At 39.4% G+C, this 18,866-nt stretch overlaps 1 protein-coding gene and 1 pseudogene across 1 annotated transcript in view; one reads left to right on the forward strand and one right to left on the reverse strand.

Moving 5' to 3' along the window:
- Positions 1-18,866, forward strand: part of GPR156 (G protein-coupled receptor 156) — a 122,568-nt gene that overhangs the window by 33,745 nt on the left and 69,957 nt on the right. The gene's annotated exons all lie outside the window — the stretch shown is intronic.
- On the reverse strand, positions 5,272-6,355 carry LOC139438783 (bifunctional methylenetetrahydrofolate dehydrogenase/cyclohydrolase, mitochondrial pseudogene; annotated as a pseudogene).

Below are 18,866 nucleotides of genomic sequence, written 5' to 3' on the forward strand. Positions count from 1 at the left end.
ACCAACAGTGAATAAGTGTTTCTATCTCTCTACATGCTCTCCAACACTTGTAGTTTTCTGTCTTTTTAATAGTGATCATTGTAATAGGTATAAAATTATATCTCACTGTAGCTTTAATTTGCATTTCCCTAATCGCTAGTGAGGTTGAACATTTTTTCATGTGTTTTTTCATCATTTGTATGTCTTCTTTGGTCAAGTGTCTATTCAAGTCTTTTGCCCATTTTTTAATCAGGTTGTTTGTCTTTTTATTGTTATGTTGTAGAATCTCTTTATATATCATGGATACTAAACCCTAATCGGATATGTGAATTGCAAATATATTCTTCCGTTGAGTTGGCTGCCTTTTCACTCTATTGACAAAGTCCTTTGAGGTGCAAAAGTATTTAATTTTGAGGCAGTCCAATTTATCTATTTTTTTATTTTGTTGCTCGAGCTTTGTGTGTAAGGTTTAAGAGACCCACACCTAACACAAGATCTTGAAGATGTTTCCCTACCTTATCTTCTTCTTTATTTAAAAAAAATCAATTTTATTGATATCTATTAATAAAGCATACAATTCATCTAAAGTATACAATCAATGATATTTGGTATAATCACATAGTTGTGCATTCATCACTTCAATCATTATTAGAGTATTTTCATTATTTCAATAATAATAATAAAAAATAAGAAAATTCCTCACTTCTCAATCTCTGTTTCCTCTGCTGTACATAGCTGCTATTTCTAGTATTCTTGTACAATTATTTGCTTATTGAGCAGTTTTATTGAGATATATTCACATACCATATGATGTATCCAAAGTGTATTATCAATGCTTATAGTATAATCACAAAGTTGTACATTCATCATCTCAAAAATTTTAGAACAATGTCATTACTCTAAAGAGAAAGACTCCACACCCTTTAGCATTCCTTCCCCAGCCCTACATAACCACTATTCTAATTTCATCTTTATAAATTGATTTATACTTACATTTTATATAAATGGAATCATACAATATGTAGTACTCTGTGTCTGGTCTCCTTCACTTAATGTCTTGGTTTTTTTTTTTTTTTTTTTTTAAAGATTTATTATTTATTTATTTAATTCCCCTCCCCTCCCCCAGTTGTCTGTTTTCTGTGTCTTTTTGCTGCGTCTTGTTTCTTTGTCCGCTTCTGTTGTCGTCAGCGGCACGGGAAGTGTAGGCGGCGCCATTCCTCGGCAGGCTGCTCCCTCCTTCGCGCTGGGCGGCTCTCCTTATGGGTGCACTCCTTGCGCGTGGGGCTCCCCTACGCGGGGGACACCCCTGTGTAGCACAGCACTCCTTGCGCGCATCAGCACTGCACGTGGGCCAGCTCCACACGGGTCAAGGAGGCCCGGGGCTTGAACCGCCGACCTCCCATATGGTAGACGGACACCCTAACCACTGGGCCAAAGTCCGCTTCCTGTCTTGGTTTTTGTTTGTCTGATAATGACATTTTGTGGTATTAACCTACATTTGTTCAGCTTCAAAAAAAATTCATATTTCACATAATATATTAGTTCACAATAGCACAGTCCTACAGAATTTGTCCTTTTGTGTCTGGCTTGCTTCACTCAGCATAATGTCCTCCAGGTTCATTCATATTGCCATGTTTCACAACTTCAGATGAGATTAGGCACATTCAGGGTGGTATGGCCATAGACTGTTTCACAACTGCATTTTTTCTTAACCGCTGCATAATATTCCATCGTGTAATACTCCACAATTTGTTTTTCCATTCATTAGTTAATTGACACCTCGGTTGTTTCCAACTTTTGGCTATCGTGAATAGTGCTGCTATGAACACCGGTGTGCAGATATCTATTCATGTCACTGTTCTCAGATATTCTGGGTATATGCCTAGCAATGCTATTGCCAGGCCCCATGGCAAGTCTATATTCGACTTCCTTAGGAACTGCCAAACAATCCTCCACAGTGGCTATACTATTCTACATTCCCTAAAACAGTGAATTAGCATTCCTATCTCTCCACATCCTCTCCAACCTTTGCAGTTGTCTTTTCAAGTCTTTTGCCCATTTTTAATAGGATAGTTTGTCTTTTTATTGTCAAGTTATATGATCTCTTTATATGTCAATGATATTAAACCTTTATTGGATATGTGATTTGCAGATATTTTCTCCTGTTGAGTTGGCTGCTTTTCACCCTTTTGACAAAGTCCTTTGAGGTGCAAAAGTGTTGAATTTTGAGGAGGTCCTATTTATCTATTTTTTTCTTTCATTGTTCGTGCTTTGGGTATAAGGTTTAAGAAACTACCACCCACCACAAGATCTTGAAGATGTTTTCCTAATTTTCTTCTAGGAATTTTATGGTTGTCACATTTATATTTAGGTCCTTGATCCATTTTGAGTTGATTCTTGTGTAAGGAGTGAGATGTGGAGCCTCTTCATTCTTTTAGTTATGGATAGCCAGTTCTCCCAGCACCATTTGTTGAAGATACTGTTTTGTCCCAGTACAGTGGACTTGGTAGGCATGTCAAAAACCAGTTGGCCATAGAGGTGAGGGTTTATTTCTGGACTCTCAATTCTATTCCATTAACAATGTGTCTGTCTTTATGTCAATACCATGTTGCTTTGACCACTGTAGCCTTGTAATGTTTCAAGATCATGCAGTGAGAGTCCTCCAACTCCACTCTTCTTTTTTTAAGATGATTTGACTATTTGGGTCCCATTTCCTTCCAAATAAATTTAGTAATTGCCTTTACTATTTCTGTAAAGTAGGCTATTGGAATTTTGATTAGTATTGCATTGAATGTATAAATCAATTTGGGTAGGACTGACATCTTCACGATGTTTAGGCTTCCAAACCATGAACACAGAATGTCATTCCATTTGTTTAGGTTTTCTTTGATTTCTTTTGGCAGTGTTTTGCAGTTTTCTGGATAGAGGTCCTTTACATCTTCGGTTAAACTGATTCCTAGACATTTGAGTTTTTCTGTTGCTATCATAAATGGAATTTTTAAAATTTCCTCTTCAAATTGTTCAACACTCGTGTATAGAAACACTACTGATTTTTGTGTGTTGATCTTGTATCCTGCCACTTTCCTGAGCTCATTTATTAGCTCAAAGAGTTTTGTCATAGATATTTCAGAAATTTCTACATGTAGGATCATGTCATCTGTGACTATTGAGCATTTATTTCCTCTTTTCCTACTTGGATGAGTTGTTTTTTGTTTTTTTGTTTTTTTGTTTTTGTTTTCTTATCTAAATGCTCTAGCTAGAACTTCTAGTACAATGTTGAATAACAGCAGTAAAAGTGGGAATCCTTGTCTTCTTCCTGATCTTAAAGGGAAAGCTTTCAACCTTTCCCCATTAAGTACAGTATTGGCTGTGGGTTTTTCATACATGCCCTTTATCTTATTGAAAGTGTTTCCTGCTATTCCTATCTTTCAACATGCTTTTATCAAGAAAGGATGCTGGATTTTGTCAAATGCCATCTCTGCATTGATTGAGATGATCATAGGTTTTTTCCTGTCAATTTGTTAATATGGTGTATTACATTAATTGATTTTCTTGCGTTGAACAACCCTTGCATGTCAGGAATAAAACCCAGTTGACTGTGGTATATAATTCTTCTAATATGGTGTTGGAGTCTATTTGCAAGTGTTTTTTTCTCACATCATACCAAATTTGTTTTATTTTTTTAAAAAATGCTTTAATCAGAAAGTATGATTAAATTCAATATTAATTCAAGCTCTTAAAAACCTTTTAGGAACCAATGTATATGAGGTGCAGAGGTGCCCAAAGATGTACTTACCAAATCCGATGGATGTGTCATGATGATGGGAACGAGTGTTGTTGGGGGGGGAAAGGGGGGGTGGGGGGGTGGGGTTGAATGGGACCTCACATATATATTTTTAATGTAATATTATTACAAAGTCAATAAAAAATAAAAAAATTAAAAAAAAAAAAAAACCTTTTAGGAAAATCAACAGGTTCAAAGAGAAAAGCAACAAGTACTGGCAATTCTTTGGTGGAAAAATAAGTTGCATACTTATACAAGGTACCCTCATGATTATCAAGCCCAACTCTGTATCAGTTTTGTTTTTCAAAAACAGGTTTCAAGATACACCAAAGAAACCATATAGATATGCAGTAGTAGTAAAAAATTTAACAATGAACTTTAAAGGTATAGCAAAAACCAAATATGACAACACACATGAATAATTTATAACATAAGCCTTTTCAATCCCAGAAAACTAATATGGGGAAATCTCACTAAATGATACACACATAAAAACGACAGCTAGTAACAAATAGAAACCTAAATATTTTCCCAGCGACTAACTCACAATACTTACTTGTAATACTATTAGCATGTGGTTTTTCTTCTTTCCCATCCAATTATTCTGTTTAGATAAATCTGGCTATCAAAGAATACATGTATAAATCTGGCCATTTTTTTTTCTTACTCAATTGCTATCATTTCTTTCTGTTTACCACTTGCTTCATTTCCTTTGGTAACATTTTTCCTTTGGTTTGACCAGTTGAACTAAACAGGTTTGGAACCTAAAGTATCAACTCTTGTTGGAATATCATTTCAGTAATGCAATCCTAGAAAAGATAAATTTTAACAATCAAAGTGACCTGCCAAAGTGAAGCATCCATTGACAATGTGACAATGCGCCATGTTACTCGCTAGGTGAATAGCTTCTCTTGGGTCCTATGGCTGAGCAGGATGCTGGAATGCTCCTGGGTGGAGGTACTGAGTGAAAGCTATGTGTGCCAACACCCACCTATTTAAACTTCAATAAATACAAAGTACCATTTTTTTCTCTCTCCCCTCCCCCCCCCCAGTTGTCTGCTCTCTGCATCCACTCGCTGTGTGTTCCTCTGTGACCACCTCTATCCACATCAGCTGCACGGAGAATCTGTGTTTCTTTTTGTTGCATCATCTTGCCACGTCAGCTCTCCGTGTGCGCAGCTCCACTCCTGGGCAGGCGGCACTTCCCTTCGTGCTGGGCGGCTCTCCTTACAGTGTGCACTCCCTGTACATGGGGCTCCCCCACGCAGGGGACACCCTTGAGTGTCACGCCACTCCCTATGCGCATCAGCACCGCGCATGGGTCAGCTCCACATGGGTCAAGGAGGCCCAGGGTTTGAATTGCGGACCTCTCATGTGGTAGGCAGACTCCCCATCCATTGGACCAAGTCTGCTTCCCCAAAGTACCATTTTAAACCACTTCAGAAGCATACAAAAATATTGCATTTCTGTAGGCCTGTTTTGCTACTTGAACTAGATCAGAAGACTGTTCATAAAAGAGAAGAAAAAAAATTGGTAGCTGCTCCAAGCTCTTTAGACTTTAGCACTTCCTGCTCTTTGAGCCTCAGCAGTTTTTTGCAGCAATAATGGTGTTCTTCATGAGCATTGCACTGTTATGGGACTGATGTCCCCAGGGACTGGAGTGATATAACCTGCTTTCTTCCTGACTTTTCCAAAATCCACAACTCCAACCAACTTGGGCTTAGTAGTTATGGGATCTTCAACTCTATTTATACCCACATCAATGGCTACTGCTCCTTCCTTTTTTGTATCTGCTGTGATCAGATTTGGAATGCCTGCAGCAGGCAACACAATATCTGCAAGAATTGTATGTTTCTTCAGCTGTTCTTTGAGAGTATAGCAATGAGATATTGTAACAGTGGCATCACCTCCAGGAAGTTCACGGGCCCCATCTGTGTTTAGTAACATCGCAATGGGCATTCCAACATGCTTTGACCTTCCAGCCTCAATCACTTTCTTCCCTAGGGTTGGAATTCCAGTTCACTTAATTTTTTCCCACACACCCCATGGGGCGGCGGGGGGCATCGAACACTGATCCAAACACACCTGCCCTACATTAATTATATGAAAGCTGTCAACATCCTTGTCTGAAGAGAGACCTTGCAGATCTTTCTTTCATCAATGTGCTCTGGAAGAGGCAGCTAAACAAGGAGGCCATCTACATTGTTATGATTATTTAACTTATTGATCAAGTTCAACAACTCCTCCTCTGAAATTGAAGCAGGCTTCAAAATCATTTCACTGATGAGTCCCACATCCGTGGTCACCCAGGTCTTGTTGAGGAAGTCAGAGTGGCTCGCAGGGTTCTCACCCACCAGAACTACGCTCAGTGCAGCCACTTGTGGCCCAAAGCCACCTACCCTTCCACTTCCTGTCATACTCCTGCATGGTCTGCTGGGCAAGTTTCTTTCCAGAAATGATAACAGCTTCATTTTGAACTTCCAAGGGGTAGAATGGGAGATGGCAGGGGCAGCAGTGCTGCCTTGTCTGGAGTAGCCCAATGGCCAGCCTGGACTCAAGAGAGTAGCAGCCATGCCTGTACTGTGCCTGCATCGGGAGTTGCAAGTATTTTTTGAAATTTTTGCATCTATGTTCATTAGAGAGATTGGTCTATAATTTCCCTGTAGTGATGTTATCTGACTTTGGTATTGGGGTCCTGTTGGCTTCATAAAATGTGTTGAGTAATTTTCTTACCTCTTCAATTTTTTGAAGGGTTTAAACACGATTGGTGTTAATTCTTCTCAAAGTGCTTGGTAGAATTCACCTGGCAAGCCAGATCTGGTCCCGGGCTTTTTTTTTTGGGGGGGGGGGAGGTTTTTGATGACTGATTCAATCTCTTTCAATGTGATTGGTTTGTTGAGTTCCTGTATTTCTTATAGAGTCAGAGTAGGTTATATATATATATATATAGAGAGAGAGAGAGTAGGTTGTATGTTTCTAGGAATTTCTCTATTTTATCTAGATTGTCTAATTTATTGGCATACAGTTTTTCATAATAATTTTTGTTTCTGTTGGGCAAGTCATAATGTCCCCATTTGGATTTCTGATTTTATTTATTTGCATCTTCTCTCTTTTTTTCTTTGTTAGTCTAGCTAAGGGTTTGCCAGTTTTATCGATCTTCTCACAGAACCAGCTTTTGTGGTTTTTTTTCTATTGTTTTGTTGTTGTTCTTCTCAATTTCATTAATTTCTGCTGTAATCTTTACTATTTCTTTCCTTCTGCTTGCTTTGGGATTGGTTTGCTGTTCTTTTTCTACTTCATCCAGATGTTCAGTTACGTCTTTGATTTTAGCTCTTTCTTCTTTTTTAATATAGGCATTTATGGCTCTAAATTTTCCTCTTAGCACTGCCTTTGCTGTATTCCATAAACTTTGATAAGTTGTGCTCTCATTTTCATTCATCTGAAGATATCAATAATTTCTCTTACAATTCTTCCTTCATCTACTGATTGTTTAGGAGTATGTTGTTTACCCTCCATACGTTTGTGAATTTTCCCCATTCCTACCTATTACTGATTTCCAGCTTCGTTCCATTATGATCTGAGAAAGTGCTTTGTATAATTTCAATCTTTTTGTATTTATTGATACCTGCTTTGTGACTCAACATGTAACCTATCCTGGAGAAAATCCATGAGCACTTGAGAAGAGTGTATAACTTGCTGATTTGGGATACAATGTTCTGTATATGTCTGTTAGGTTTAGCTCATTTGCTATTGGGCAAGTTCTCTCTTTCCTTATTGATCTTCTGTCTAGTTGTTCTATCTATTGATGTTAGTGGTGTGTTGAACTCTCCAACTATTATTGTAGAGATGTCTATTTGTCTCCAGTTTTGACAGAGTTTGCCTCATGTATTTTGGGGCACCCTGATTAGGTGCATATATATTTATCACTGTTACTCCTTCCTTGTGTATTGTCCTTTTTATTAACATATAATGGCCTTCTGCATCTCATTACTCTTTTGCATTTAAAGTCTGTTTAGTCCAATATTAGTATAGCTCTCCCTGCTCTTTTTTTGGTTGCTGCTTGCATGGAGTATCTTTTTCTAGTCTTTCAATTTCAGCTGCTTTGTATCCCTGGATCTAAGACAAGTTTCTTATAGACAGCATATTGGTGGTTCCTCTATTTTTATCCATTCTGTCAGGCTATATCGTTTGATTGAGGGGTTTAATCCATTCAGATTCAATGATATTGCTGTAAATTCATTATTTACTTCCACTATTTTATTCTTTAGCTTTCATATGTCATATCTTATTTTCATCTGTCATTTTACCCTTTTGGTCCTTTTCTGATGGTCTTCCCTTCTATACCCTCCTCCAATCCTCTCTCTCCTCTCTTTTCCTTTTAGGCTCTAGGGCTCCCTTTAGAGATTCCTGCACAGCTGGATTCCTTTTTATGAATTCTCTTAGATTTTATTTATTTGTGAATGTTTTCAACTCGCCTTCATATATGAAGGGCAGTTTTGTTGGATAAAGAATTCTTGCTGGCAATTTTTCTTTTTCAGTATCCTAATTATATTATACTACTGTCTTCTTGCCTACATGGTTTCTGGTGAGAAATCTGCACTAAGTCTTCCTGGGTGTCCCTTGTATGTAATGGGATGTATCTCACTTGCTAATTTCAGAATTTTCTCTTTATCTATAGCATTTGACTTTCTGAGTAGTATGTGTCATGGAGTAGGTATATTTTGGATTTATTCTGATTGGGGTATGCTGCACTTCTTGGAGATGTAAATTCATTTCTTTCATGAAAGTTGGGAAATTTACAGCCATCATTTCCTCAAATACTCTTTCTACCCTTTTTTCATTCTCTTCTCTTTCTGGAACTCCCATGACACATATGCTCTTGCAATTTGTGTTAGCATTCAGCTCCCTTAGCCCCTGCTCATTTTTTTTCATTTCTTTCTCTCTCTGTTCTTCTCTCTCTTCAATTTCAGCCATTCTGCCTTCTACATCACTTATTTTTTCTTCTATCAATTCAAGTCTACTGTTATATGCCTCTAATGTGTTTTTAATCTCACTTATTGTGTCTTTATTCTCATAAGCGCTGTTATTTTTTTATTCAGGTTTTCCAATTCTTCTTTGTGCTTGCCCATGACATCTTCTTGATGTCCTTTATCTCTTTGGCCACACTGTCTTTCAACTCACTGATTTCAATATAGGAGATTTGTATGAACCTTGTTGATTAGTTGTCTCAAATCCTGTGTCTCATCGGGGCTTTGCTATTTTCCTTTGCTTGAGCCATAGCTTCCTTTTTCTTAGTATGGCTTGTAATTTTTTGCTGATGTCTAGGCATCTAATTATGATGGTGAGTTTACTCTGAAGCTCTTCTTACATAGGGATTTAGTGGCAGGAGCCTTTGTGTTACTGCTCTTCTTTGGTTCTTGGTTCAACCTGTTCTAGCTTGTTAGAATTGTCTCTGTTTAGCTGCTCAAATATGGATCATGGATCCAGTAATGGAATGCAGACCAGCTTCCAAGGGACTTGGGGAGGGAGGCTGTAAAGGCCTGAAAAAGCATCTTTTATTTATTCACTTCTATTTTTATTGCTTGCAGTTCCTTGGTCTGCCAGCAGCAGTGCTGTTTGGCAGACCTCTCAGTTCAACCCTGGTCAGAATGTGTTCACTGTAACTCTGACCAGAACAATGTGACTGAGGATCCTGCTCTAGAGCTACTCAGCTTCACAAATCAAACTTCCTCAGAAGCTGTTATCCCTTTGCCCACAGCCCTCTCCCTTTTCCTGGATAGGAAATAATTCCACTCCCTCTGCCCTCTCAACCACCATTCCAGTCAGTAGGGAGGCTTGGATCTCTTTAATCCCCTGCAGGCTCCCAGGGCAAGCTATATTGCAGCCCCACCTAGCTTTGAAGGACCTGTGGGACACAGCAGACCAAATTTGTTGGCTAAAAGCAGAATCAGTCTTAGGCTGTGTCCCTCTCTCTCCCCTTTCCTGGGGAAATGGACCCCTGTGACTCCTCTGTCTCTGGCCACCTGCCAGAGGCCAGAGGACTCAAAGCTGTCTGCTCTGAGGGTAGGGGAAAGGGTGCCAGCAACTGCAACTGCAGCTTTTACTCATAGATTTTTCCCATGGAGTCTTTTTCTTCTTTGCCCCTTTCTCTTCTGGGTGGTGTCCAGCCTTCTCCTGGTGTCCTGAGCCCTACAACATCTTTCCAGGAAGTTTCTGCCTGGGCTTTAGCTATTTTTCTGGTAGAGAAGTGAGTCCTACGTCTCTCTAATCCTGAATATTGTTTTATAATCTGTCTTTCACACTTGTCATTGAAAATTGGAATGTGGATGAGAGAGCTGAAGTTACTGAGACAGGATAAGGGTTAAATGCATAGGAATAGTTTCTACACAGTCCCCTAATGCTGTTTTCCACCTTGATAGACCTAACTCAGTATCACCCCCAGAAGAAGTGGTTACCACCTCTGTGATAGATTTTGTTATGTACCCAATTTAGACATACTCTTAATCTTAATTCACATTCCTGTGGATGTGACTTCAGGAAATAGGACTTCTTAAAGATGTTTTCAACTTAAGGGTCAGTCCAACTGAATGAAGGTGGACCTTAATCTGTACTGGAGGCCTTGTAAAGAGAAAGCCACAGGAAGAGCAAAAGCAGGAAGTCAGTGGGAATCCAGAAGAGAAAGGAAAAGATATTGCCATGTGATGGGAAATTCAAGGTATCCAAGGATTTCCACTCTGTACCAGAATGCCACAGTCTTCAGGGAGAAATCATGGCCTTGCTGATGCCTTGATTTTGCACTTAAAGCTTTGGAACCTGAGCCAATAAATTCCCATTGTTTAAGCCGACCCATTGTGCAGTGTTTTGATAACAGCTCTGGCAAACAAATATACCCTCCTTTGTACACCCATTGTTATAGATGCACAAGTTTGTCATTGTCCCATCATCCTCGATGACATTTATTGGATTAGGGGTGGGGAGTCCTTTTCCCTTCCTGAGTAACGAGCTCCTAGAGACTACGACCACGTTTTATTCATCTTTGTTTCTTCATTGTGCCTAGACAGCCCTCTGCGTGTCCTGAATGAACAAATTAAATGGCCTGGAATATAACAGAATATGGTGATGAAGGTCAGTTCTTAAAAGGCAGACACTCCCATTCTTTAACTTATTTTTTACATGATCAAGTCCACATTAAATTTTGACATATATAAGTTGCTGATTTCCAGTATTCACCCCTTTCCATCCTGGTGGTTTCTCCCTCTTGGAGTCCAAGGCATGACATCCAGAGCCCAAGATTTCTAGCCCTCCTGGTTGTTGCCTTTTATTCTAGAACTATTCTTTCAGTCTTGTCATACCATTAAACTTGTTTGTTCTTGTTGTCCTGTTCACCACAGAACTCTGTACTTTTAGAAGGCTTTCTAAGGGTTAGGTTCTTACAAATGTGCCTATTGTGGAAGTTCTTTCACTATTTCAACAAATGTTTACTGAATTGATCAACTGTGTATCAGATACTGTTCTAGGTGCTTAGGTTATATAAAAGAACAGAGCAGCAAAAATCCCTCCCCTCATGGACCTTGCTTTCTTGGAGGGGTGAACAGGCAATATATAAGATACATTGTAAAATATATGGAATGTTAGTGGTAAGTGCACAAGTAAGTTAGTGGTAAGTAAGGAAAGAAAAATAAAACAGGGATAGTGAATGGAGAATGTCAGGGCAGTAGCTGTAGTTGTAGATGGTTTGACCAGGGAAGGCCTCACTGAGAAGGTAATGTTTAGGTATAGACTTGAAAGATATAAGTAACTGATCATTAGGAGAAAAGCATTCAAGACAGAGGGAACAGAAAATGCAAAGGCCCAACATAAGAACATAACCTAGCATTCAGAAAAAAGCAAGGAGCCCAGTGACTTGAGCAGAGAAAATGAGGTTAAGAGCAGGATGAGATGTGGTCAGAGAAGTATTGGGAGCAAGATTATGTAGGGTCTTGTAGGTTGATTTAATGACTTTGGCTTTTGCTCTGAGTGTTATGGGGAGCCATCGTAGGATTTGGAACTGAGGAATAATATGACTTGACTTACATTTAACAGGAAAATTGGCTGTTGTGTTGAGAATAGGCATTTAAAAGGAGTACATATAATACCTCCTTAAATAAAGTTGTGTTTGTGGGGGTGCCTTAATTCAAGAACATAAATGGCTAAAAGAAGAATTTAAGAACTCCTGGAAGAGTTTGAGGGGAGTCACCTTTGTTTCCCTTCTGATCATGCCTGGTAGGCAAGCACCAGCTTCATCTCTTCCTTGGTGGGTTCCCTGGCAGAGCAGTCTGCATATGGATCCTTCCTGTGCTCTGTGTCTTTGTCACAGGAACTTCCCAAAGTTGGCAGTGCACAGAAGAGGCTACCTCAAGGGGAAGTGCCTTTCTCTGTCTGGAGCCAAGAGAAATTTTTAGTTCTGAAAGTAATAAATAATTACTTCCAAGAGCACTCCCTGTGCATACTTGAAAAGGGGTTAGACCAAATAATAAAGATTGGCGCTAAAAAAAAAAAAGTAGGGGCAGTCTGTAATGTATTACTAAATAGAGATTGGAAAGGAAGAAATAATAAAACTTATTATTTGCAGATAATATGATTGCATAGGTAAAGAGAATCCAAAAGAGTATTCATATAAATCATTAGAATTAAGTGAGGAGAAATTCTGGGAACATGGCACTGTTAGTGGCAACATAGGTTTTAGAGGTTCTTAAATCTCCACACAAAGACACACAAAGCAACTAGATAGGAAAAAAAATCTAGACAACATTTACCACAAAACTGGATGATAAGGTATTCCCATGAACTTCAAAATATAACCACTTGGGTGGTTGGGTATAGACCACCAACAGTTAAAAGAACTAAGTAATACTGGAGTCTATTTAGTAGAAGTAAGAGAGAAGTAGTAGCTGTTTGACAAACCTGAGAACAGGGAACCCCAAATAGCCTACAGTTACTCACTGGAAAATATCAGTGGGGCAATTTGAGATCAGCAGCTGAAATCCAATAAGAGGTGAGTGAAAGGGATCCACTTTTGAAAGATCAAAAGGGGCTATAGTAGTATAGTTGCTATGAACTTATTAAATTGACCTTCCAGAGCTCTCTTCCAGGATAAGATCCTATAGAGAAGAGAAACTGCTGGAATAGAATTAAAATAGAGCAGATAAAAACAATACAACAAAAAAGGACAAGATCCAGATAAAAGTGAGGGAGCATATAAGTACCAGGAAATCTTAGAAAGCAGGTCATGATATTTTGTTCATGAAAGAACATTTTTATATTTGTCCTATTAACTTAGTCCCATCATTTTCAACAGGGTTCATTGTGTTGTACACTCCTATGTTTTTTCTTCTAATTTTTATTCTAGTAAAATATACATGAACTAAAACTTCCCCTTTTACCCACATTCATATATATAATTCAGTGCTGTTAATTACATTCACAACCTTAATGCTACCATCACCACCATCCATAACGAAAACTTTACAATCAACCCAAATAGAAACTCTAAACAATTTAATCATTAACTCTCCATTCCCTATCCCCAAACCCAGCCCCTGATAACCTATATTCTAGATTCTGACTCTATGAATTTGGCTTAATTCTAATTATTCCCTATCAGTGAAATAATACAAAACTTGTCCTGTTGTGTCGGCTTATTTCACTCAACATGATATTTTCAAGGTTCAACCACAGTGTCACATGAATCACAACTTCATTTCTTTTTTTTTTTTTTAAAGATTTATTTTTATTTATTTAATTCCCTCCCCTCCCCCAGTTGTCTGTTTTCTGTGTCTTTTTGCTGCGTCTTGTTTCTTTGTCCGCTTCTGTTGTCGTCAGTGGCACGGGAAGTGTGGGAGGCGCCATTCCTCGGCAGGCTGCTCCCTCCTTCACGCTGGGCGGCTCTCCTTATGGGTGCACTCTTTGCGCGTGGGGCTCCCCTACGCGGGGGACACCCCTGTGTGGCACGGCACTCCTTGCGCGCATCTGCGCATGGGCCAGCTGCACACGGGTCATGGAGGCCCGGGGCTTGAACCGTGGGCCTCCCATGTGGTAGACGGACGTCCTAACCACTGGGCCAAAGTCCGTTTCCCTTCATTTCTTTTTATGGCTGAGTAATATTCCATTGTATGTATATACCACATTTTGTTTATCCATTCATTGGTTAAATGGACTCTTGGGTTGCTTTCATCTTTTGGCAATTGAGAATAATGCTGCTACAAACACTGGTATGCAAATATCTGTTTGACTCCCTGCTTTTAATTCTCTGGGGTCGTGTTTGTCAGCCAAAGGGGTGCTGATGCAAAGTACCAAAAATCTGTTGGCTTTTTTTTTTTTTAAGATTTATTTATTTACTTATTTCTCTCCCTTCCCCCCCCACCCCCCACCCCGGTTGTCTGTTCTCTGTGTCTGTTTGCTGTGTCTTTGTCCGCTTCTTTTGGTCAGTGGCATGGGAATCTGTGTTTCTTTTTTTGGTGCGTCATCTTGTATCAGCTCTCCGTGTGTGCGGCACCATTCCTGGGCAGGCTGCACTTTCTTTCGCGCTGGGCGGCTCTCCTTACGGGGTGCACTCCTTGCGCGTGGGGCTCCCCTACGCGGGGGACACCCCTGCGTGGCAGGGCACTCCTTGTGTGCATCAGCACTGCGCATGGGCCAGCTCCACACGGGTCAAGGAGGCCCGGGGTTTGAACCATGGACCTCCCATGTGGTAGATGTACGCCCTAACCACTGGGCCAAGTCCGCCGCCTCTATTGGCTTTTAAAAAGGGTATTTTTGGGGGGGACAAGCTTATAGTTACAAGGCCCTAAAGAGTCCAACTCTAGGTACCATAAGAGGTATTTTCTCACTCAAGTCAGTTGCCATGTGTTAAAGCAAGATGGTGGGCAACCTCTGCAAGAGTTCAGCCTTCCTCTCTCTCAGCTACAGACTAGCATAGGATTTGTTTCTTTCTGGGCTCAGCTGCAAACTATCAGGCAACTGCCTTAACTCTCTTCCCGGGCCCACAGGATCAAAGTCCTGTCTGCCATGTCTATGGAGTTCTCTCTCTCTTCCTGTGTATCTTCTTCAGTGTCTTCTTGAGTGTTTGTTTATATCAGCCCACCAAGGGGGTGGGGACTCAACCCTGAGTCGCACCCTACTGATCTGGTTGAATCAAAAGTCCTAAATTGATTTAATCAAGTAAACTTAAAACTTTTGAGTTTAATACAATCAAAGGATCTCACACCCAGAGGAACAGACCAGTTTACCAACATAATCCTTCTCTTTTTTGGGGTTCATAAATAACATCAGACTGCCTCAGGGGTATATATCTAGTAGCATCATTGCCAGGTCATATAGTAATTCTATATTTTGCTTTCTGAGAAACTGCCAAATTGTCTTCCAGTGTCTGAACCATTTTAGATTCCCACCAGAAATGAATGAGCATTCCTATTTCTCCAGATCCTCTCCAACTCTTGCAATTTTCTGGGTTTTTAAAAAATTAATTAATTTATTTCTCTCCGCATCTCCCCCTGTTGTCTGCTCTCTGTGTCCATTCACTGTGTGTTCTTCTGTGTCCGCTTACATTGTCAGACGGCACCAGGAAACTGTGTCTCTTTTTTGTTGCGTCATCTTGCTGCATCAGCTTTCTGTGTGCATGGTGCCACTTCTGGGCGGGCTGCACTTTTTTCATGCGGGGCGGCTCTCCTTGTGGGGCACACTCCTTGTGCCCCTGTGTAGGGGTGCCCCTGTGTGGCATGGCACTCCTTGTGCACAGCAGCACTGTGCATGGGCTAACTTACTGCATGGGGTCAGGAGACTCTGGGTATCTTACCCTGGACCCACCATATGGTAGGCAGATGCTCTATCAGTTGAGCCACATCTGCTTCCCTGTTTTTTTTCTAATAGTAGCCATTTTAGTGGGTGGCAGATGTTATCTCATTGTGGTTTTGATTTTCATTCCCTAATAGCTACTGATGTTAAGCATAATTTCATATGTTTTTTATCCATTTGCATATCATCTTTGGAGAAATGTCTATTTAAGTCTTTTGCCCATTTTTAAATTGTATTTCTTATGTATTTTGGATATTAAACCTTTATTGGATCTGATGTTTCCAATTATTTTCTCCCATTGAGTAGGTTGTTTTTTCATTTTCATGATAAAGTCCTTTGATGTATAAATGTTTTTAATTTTGAGGAGGTCTCATTTATCTATTTTTTTCTTTTGTTGCTTATACTTTGGGTGTAAAGTCTAAGACACCATTGCCTAATACAACATCCTGAAATTATTCCCTAGGAGTTTTATAATTCTAGTTCTTATATTTATATTTAGGCCTTTGATCCATCTTGAGTTACTTTTTGTATATGGTGTAAGATAGGGTCCCCCTTCTTTCTTTTGTATATGGATATCCAGTTCTCCCAGAACAATTTGTTGAAGAGATCATTCTTTCCCAATTGAGTAGATTTGGCAGTCTTGCAAAAAAATCAATTGGCTATAGATGTGAGAGATTATTTCTGAACTCTTAATTTGATTCCTTTGGTCTATATATCTATTCTTGTGCTAGTACCATGCTGTTTTGACCACTAAAACTTTATAATAAGTTTAAAGTCTGAAAGTGATATTTTAACACTACATTTGTGCAATAGCAAAGTTGACACTATATTAATTCTAGAGGTAAAAACAGAATATGGTGTTTGGTTTTGTGAGATATGAGTACAAGTAAGCATTTTTCTCAATTTTTTTCATTAATAGAGAGATCTTGACTATGTCATTTAAGTAATCTATGTTCATCTGTGTTTCTTTCTGAACAGTAAAGGAACAACTGAGTTAGCAGTTGGACTAGATAAAAGTACCTGAAAAAGGACTTTTCAGGAGTACCTGAAAAAGGACTTTTCAGGAGTAATGTTTCCATAACTTGTTGAGTTGCCTTTAACCATTCTTTCATTTTTATGAATTTGAAATAAAGTTGTTAAAGAAAAGAAAACCGAACTGAGAATTTGAAACTATGTATTGAAAGAACATACTCTGTTGCTGAATACGTCTCATAATGAGTAACACCAAGGCATACTCTAATAAGTGTACTGAGCTGCAAAGGACAAAACAAACGAAAAACCTCATTTTTGTCTTATAGTTTGGAGCCATATGTACCCAAGGAAAACATGTTCTTAAACTTAATTCATTCTTATGGGTGTAAACCCATTGCAAGTAGGACCTTTTGATGAAGCGACTTCAGGTAAGATATGGCTCAGCCCAATTAGAATGGATCTTAATCCTTTACTGAGTTCTTTATAAATGGAATGAATACAGACTAAAAGAAAAAAGAAAGCGTGGAAGCAAGAAGCTGAAATCAGTGAAACCCAGAAGAGAAGGGAGAAACCAGCATATGCTGCCATGTGCCTTGCCATGTGGGAGAGGAACCAAGGATTGTTGGCAGCTGTTCTGTGGGAAGAAAGCATTGCCTTGATGATGCCTTGACTTGGACATTTTCATGGCCTCAAAACTGCAAGCTAATAAATTCCCATTGTTCAAGCTGAACCATTTCATGATATTTGCTTTAAGCAGACTAGTATGCAAGAACTCAGGAAATATTGTTCCCAGGATAACTTTCTAAGGAATCTACTTGACAACAAAATACAGTAAGCCAAAATGACCAGAGTCATACATAGAAGGACTAATGGTAAATATAAATATACAAAATTATCTGTAGAACTAAGACTGAATGAAAGGTTAGAAAGGAGAGAGCAGGAGGTAGATATGACTCAAGTGATTGAGCTCCTGCCTACCACACGGGAGGTCTGGGTTTGGTTTCCCGTGCCTTCTAAAGAAAATGAGCAAGACAGTGAGCTGACTTGATGGACTGGCACAAAAAGATGATGCAATAAGAGACACATGAAGGAAAATATAATGAGAGACACAACAAAGGAGAGAGCAGAGGTGGCTCAAGCAATTAGACCAGCATACAACGAACAGACAGACACAACAAATGCAAACAATGAAGGAGGGGGTGGGGAGAAATAAATAAATCTTGAAAAAAAGAAGAGCATATTACATAATGATTTTAGATGTGACAATATAGTTATAGTTGATTCGTTGAAAAATTGGGGGAGGATGAGGCTAAAATATGCAAAAAGATTTTTAACTGTTTTCAGTACTTATAATTGGGGTTGATACTATTAGCATTTTTATGCTAAGAATGTTATTGTAGGATGAAACAAATAATTTTAGGATATTCTAATTCTATTTGTTTTCCTCTGTATCTTTGAGAATGAGGTTCAGTGTGTTGAAAAAGAAAGAGATGCAGATATAGATTAAGGCTAAGAGATTAAGTAAAAACCTTGCATTTGTGATTTTTGAAGTAGAAGTGTTGGGAGCCAATGTGGCTCAGTGGTTGAGCCGGCTCCCCATATACAAGGTCCCAAGTTCAATCTCAGGCCCCAGTATCTCAAAAAACAAAACAAAACAATCAAAAAAAGTATACTAGTTCTGTTCGCTAACAAATTCAGTATCAGTGAACATTTCCAGTGTCCAGATTATGGTCTTGAAATAACATTTTCCATTAAAAAGAAACTAGAGTGCCTTAGAGAAATGACTGTTACCAGTTTTGGGGCTGGAAAGGTTCAAAATGAGCCCACAACAACTTAACATATAGTTAGCACAGAAGCTATAGAAGACTGCTAAGGCTGTGTCCTTGGCCCAGTGGATAGGGTGTCCGTTTACCACATGGGAGGTCCGCAGTTCAAACCCCAGGCCTCTTTGACCCATGTGGCACTGGCCCATGCCCAGTGCTGATGCGCGCAAGGATTGCCATGTCATGCAGGGGTGTCCCCGGCATGGGGGAGCCCCACACGCAAGCAGTGCGCCCTGTAAGGAAAACCACCCAGCACGAAAGAAAATACAGCGTGCCCAAGAATGGCACTGCACACAAGGAGAGCTGACACAACAAGATGACACAACAAAAAGAAACACAGATTCCTGTGCCGCTGACAACAGAAGCAGACAAAAGAACATGCAGCAAATGGACACAGAGAACAGACAACCAGGGGGGAGGAAGGAGAGAGAAATAAATAAGATAAATCTTAAAAAAAAACAAAACAAAAACCCTTA

Source organism: Dasypus novemcinctus, chromosome 4, assembly GCF_030445035.2.
Source record: "Dasypus novemcinctus isolate mDasNov1 chromosome 4, mDasNov1.1.hap2, whole genome shotgun sequence".
Lineage (NCBI taxonomy): Eukaryota > Metazoa > Chordata > Mammalia > Cingulata > Dasypodidae > Dasypus > Dasypus novemcinctus.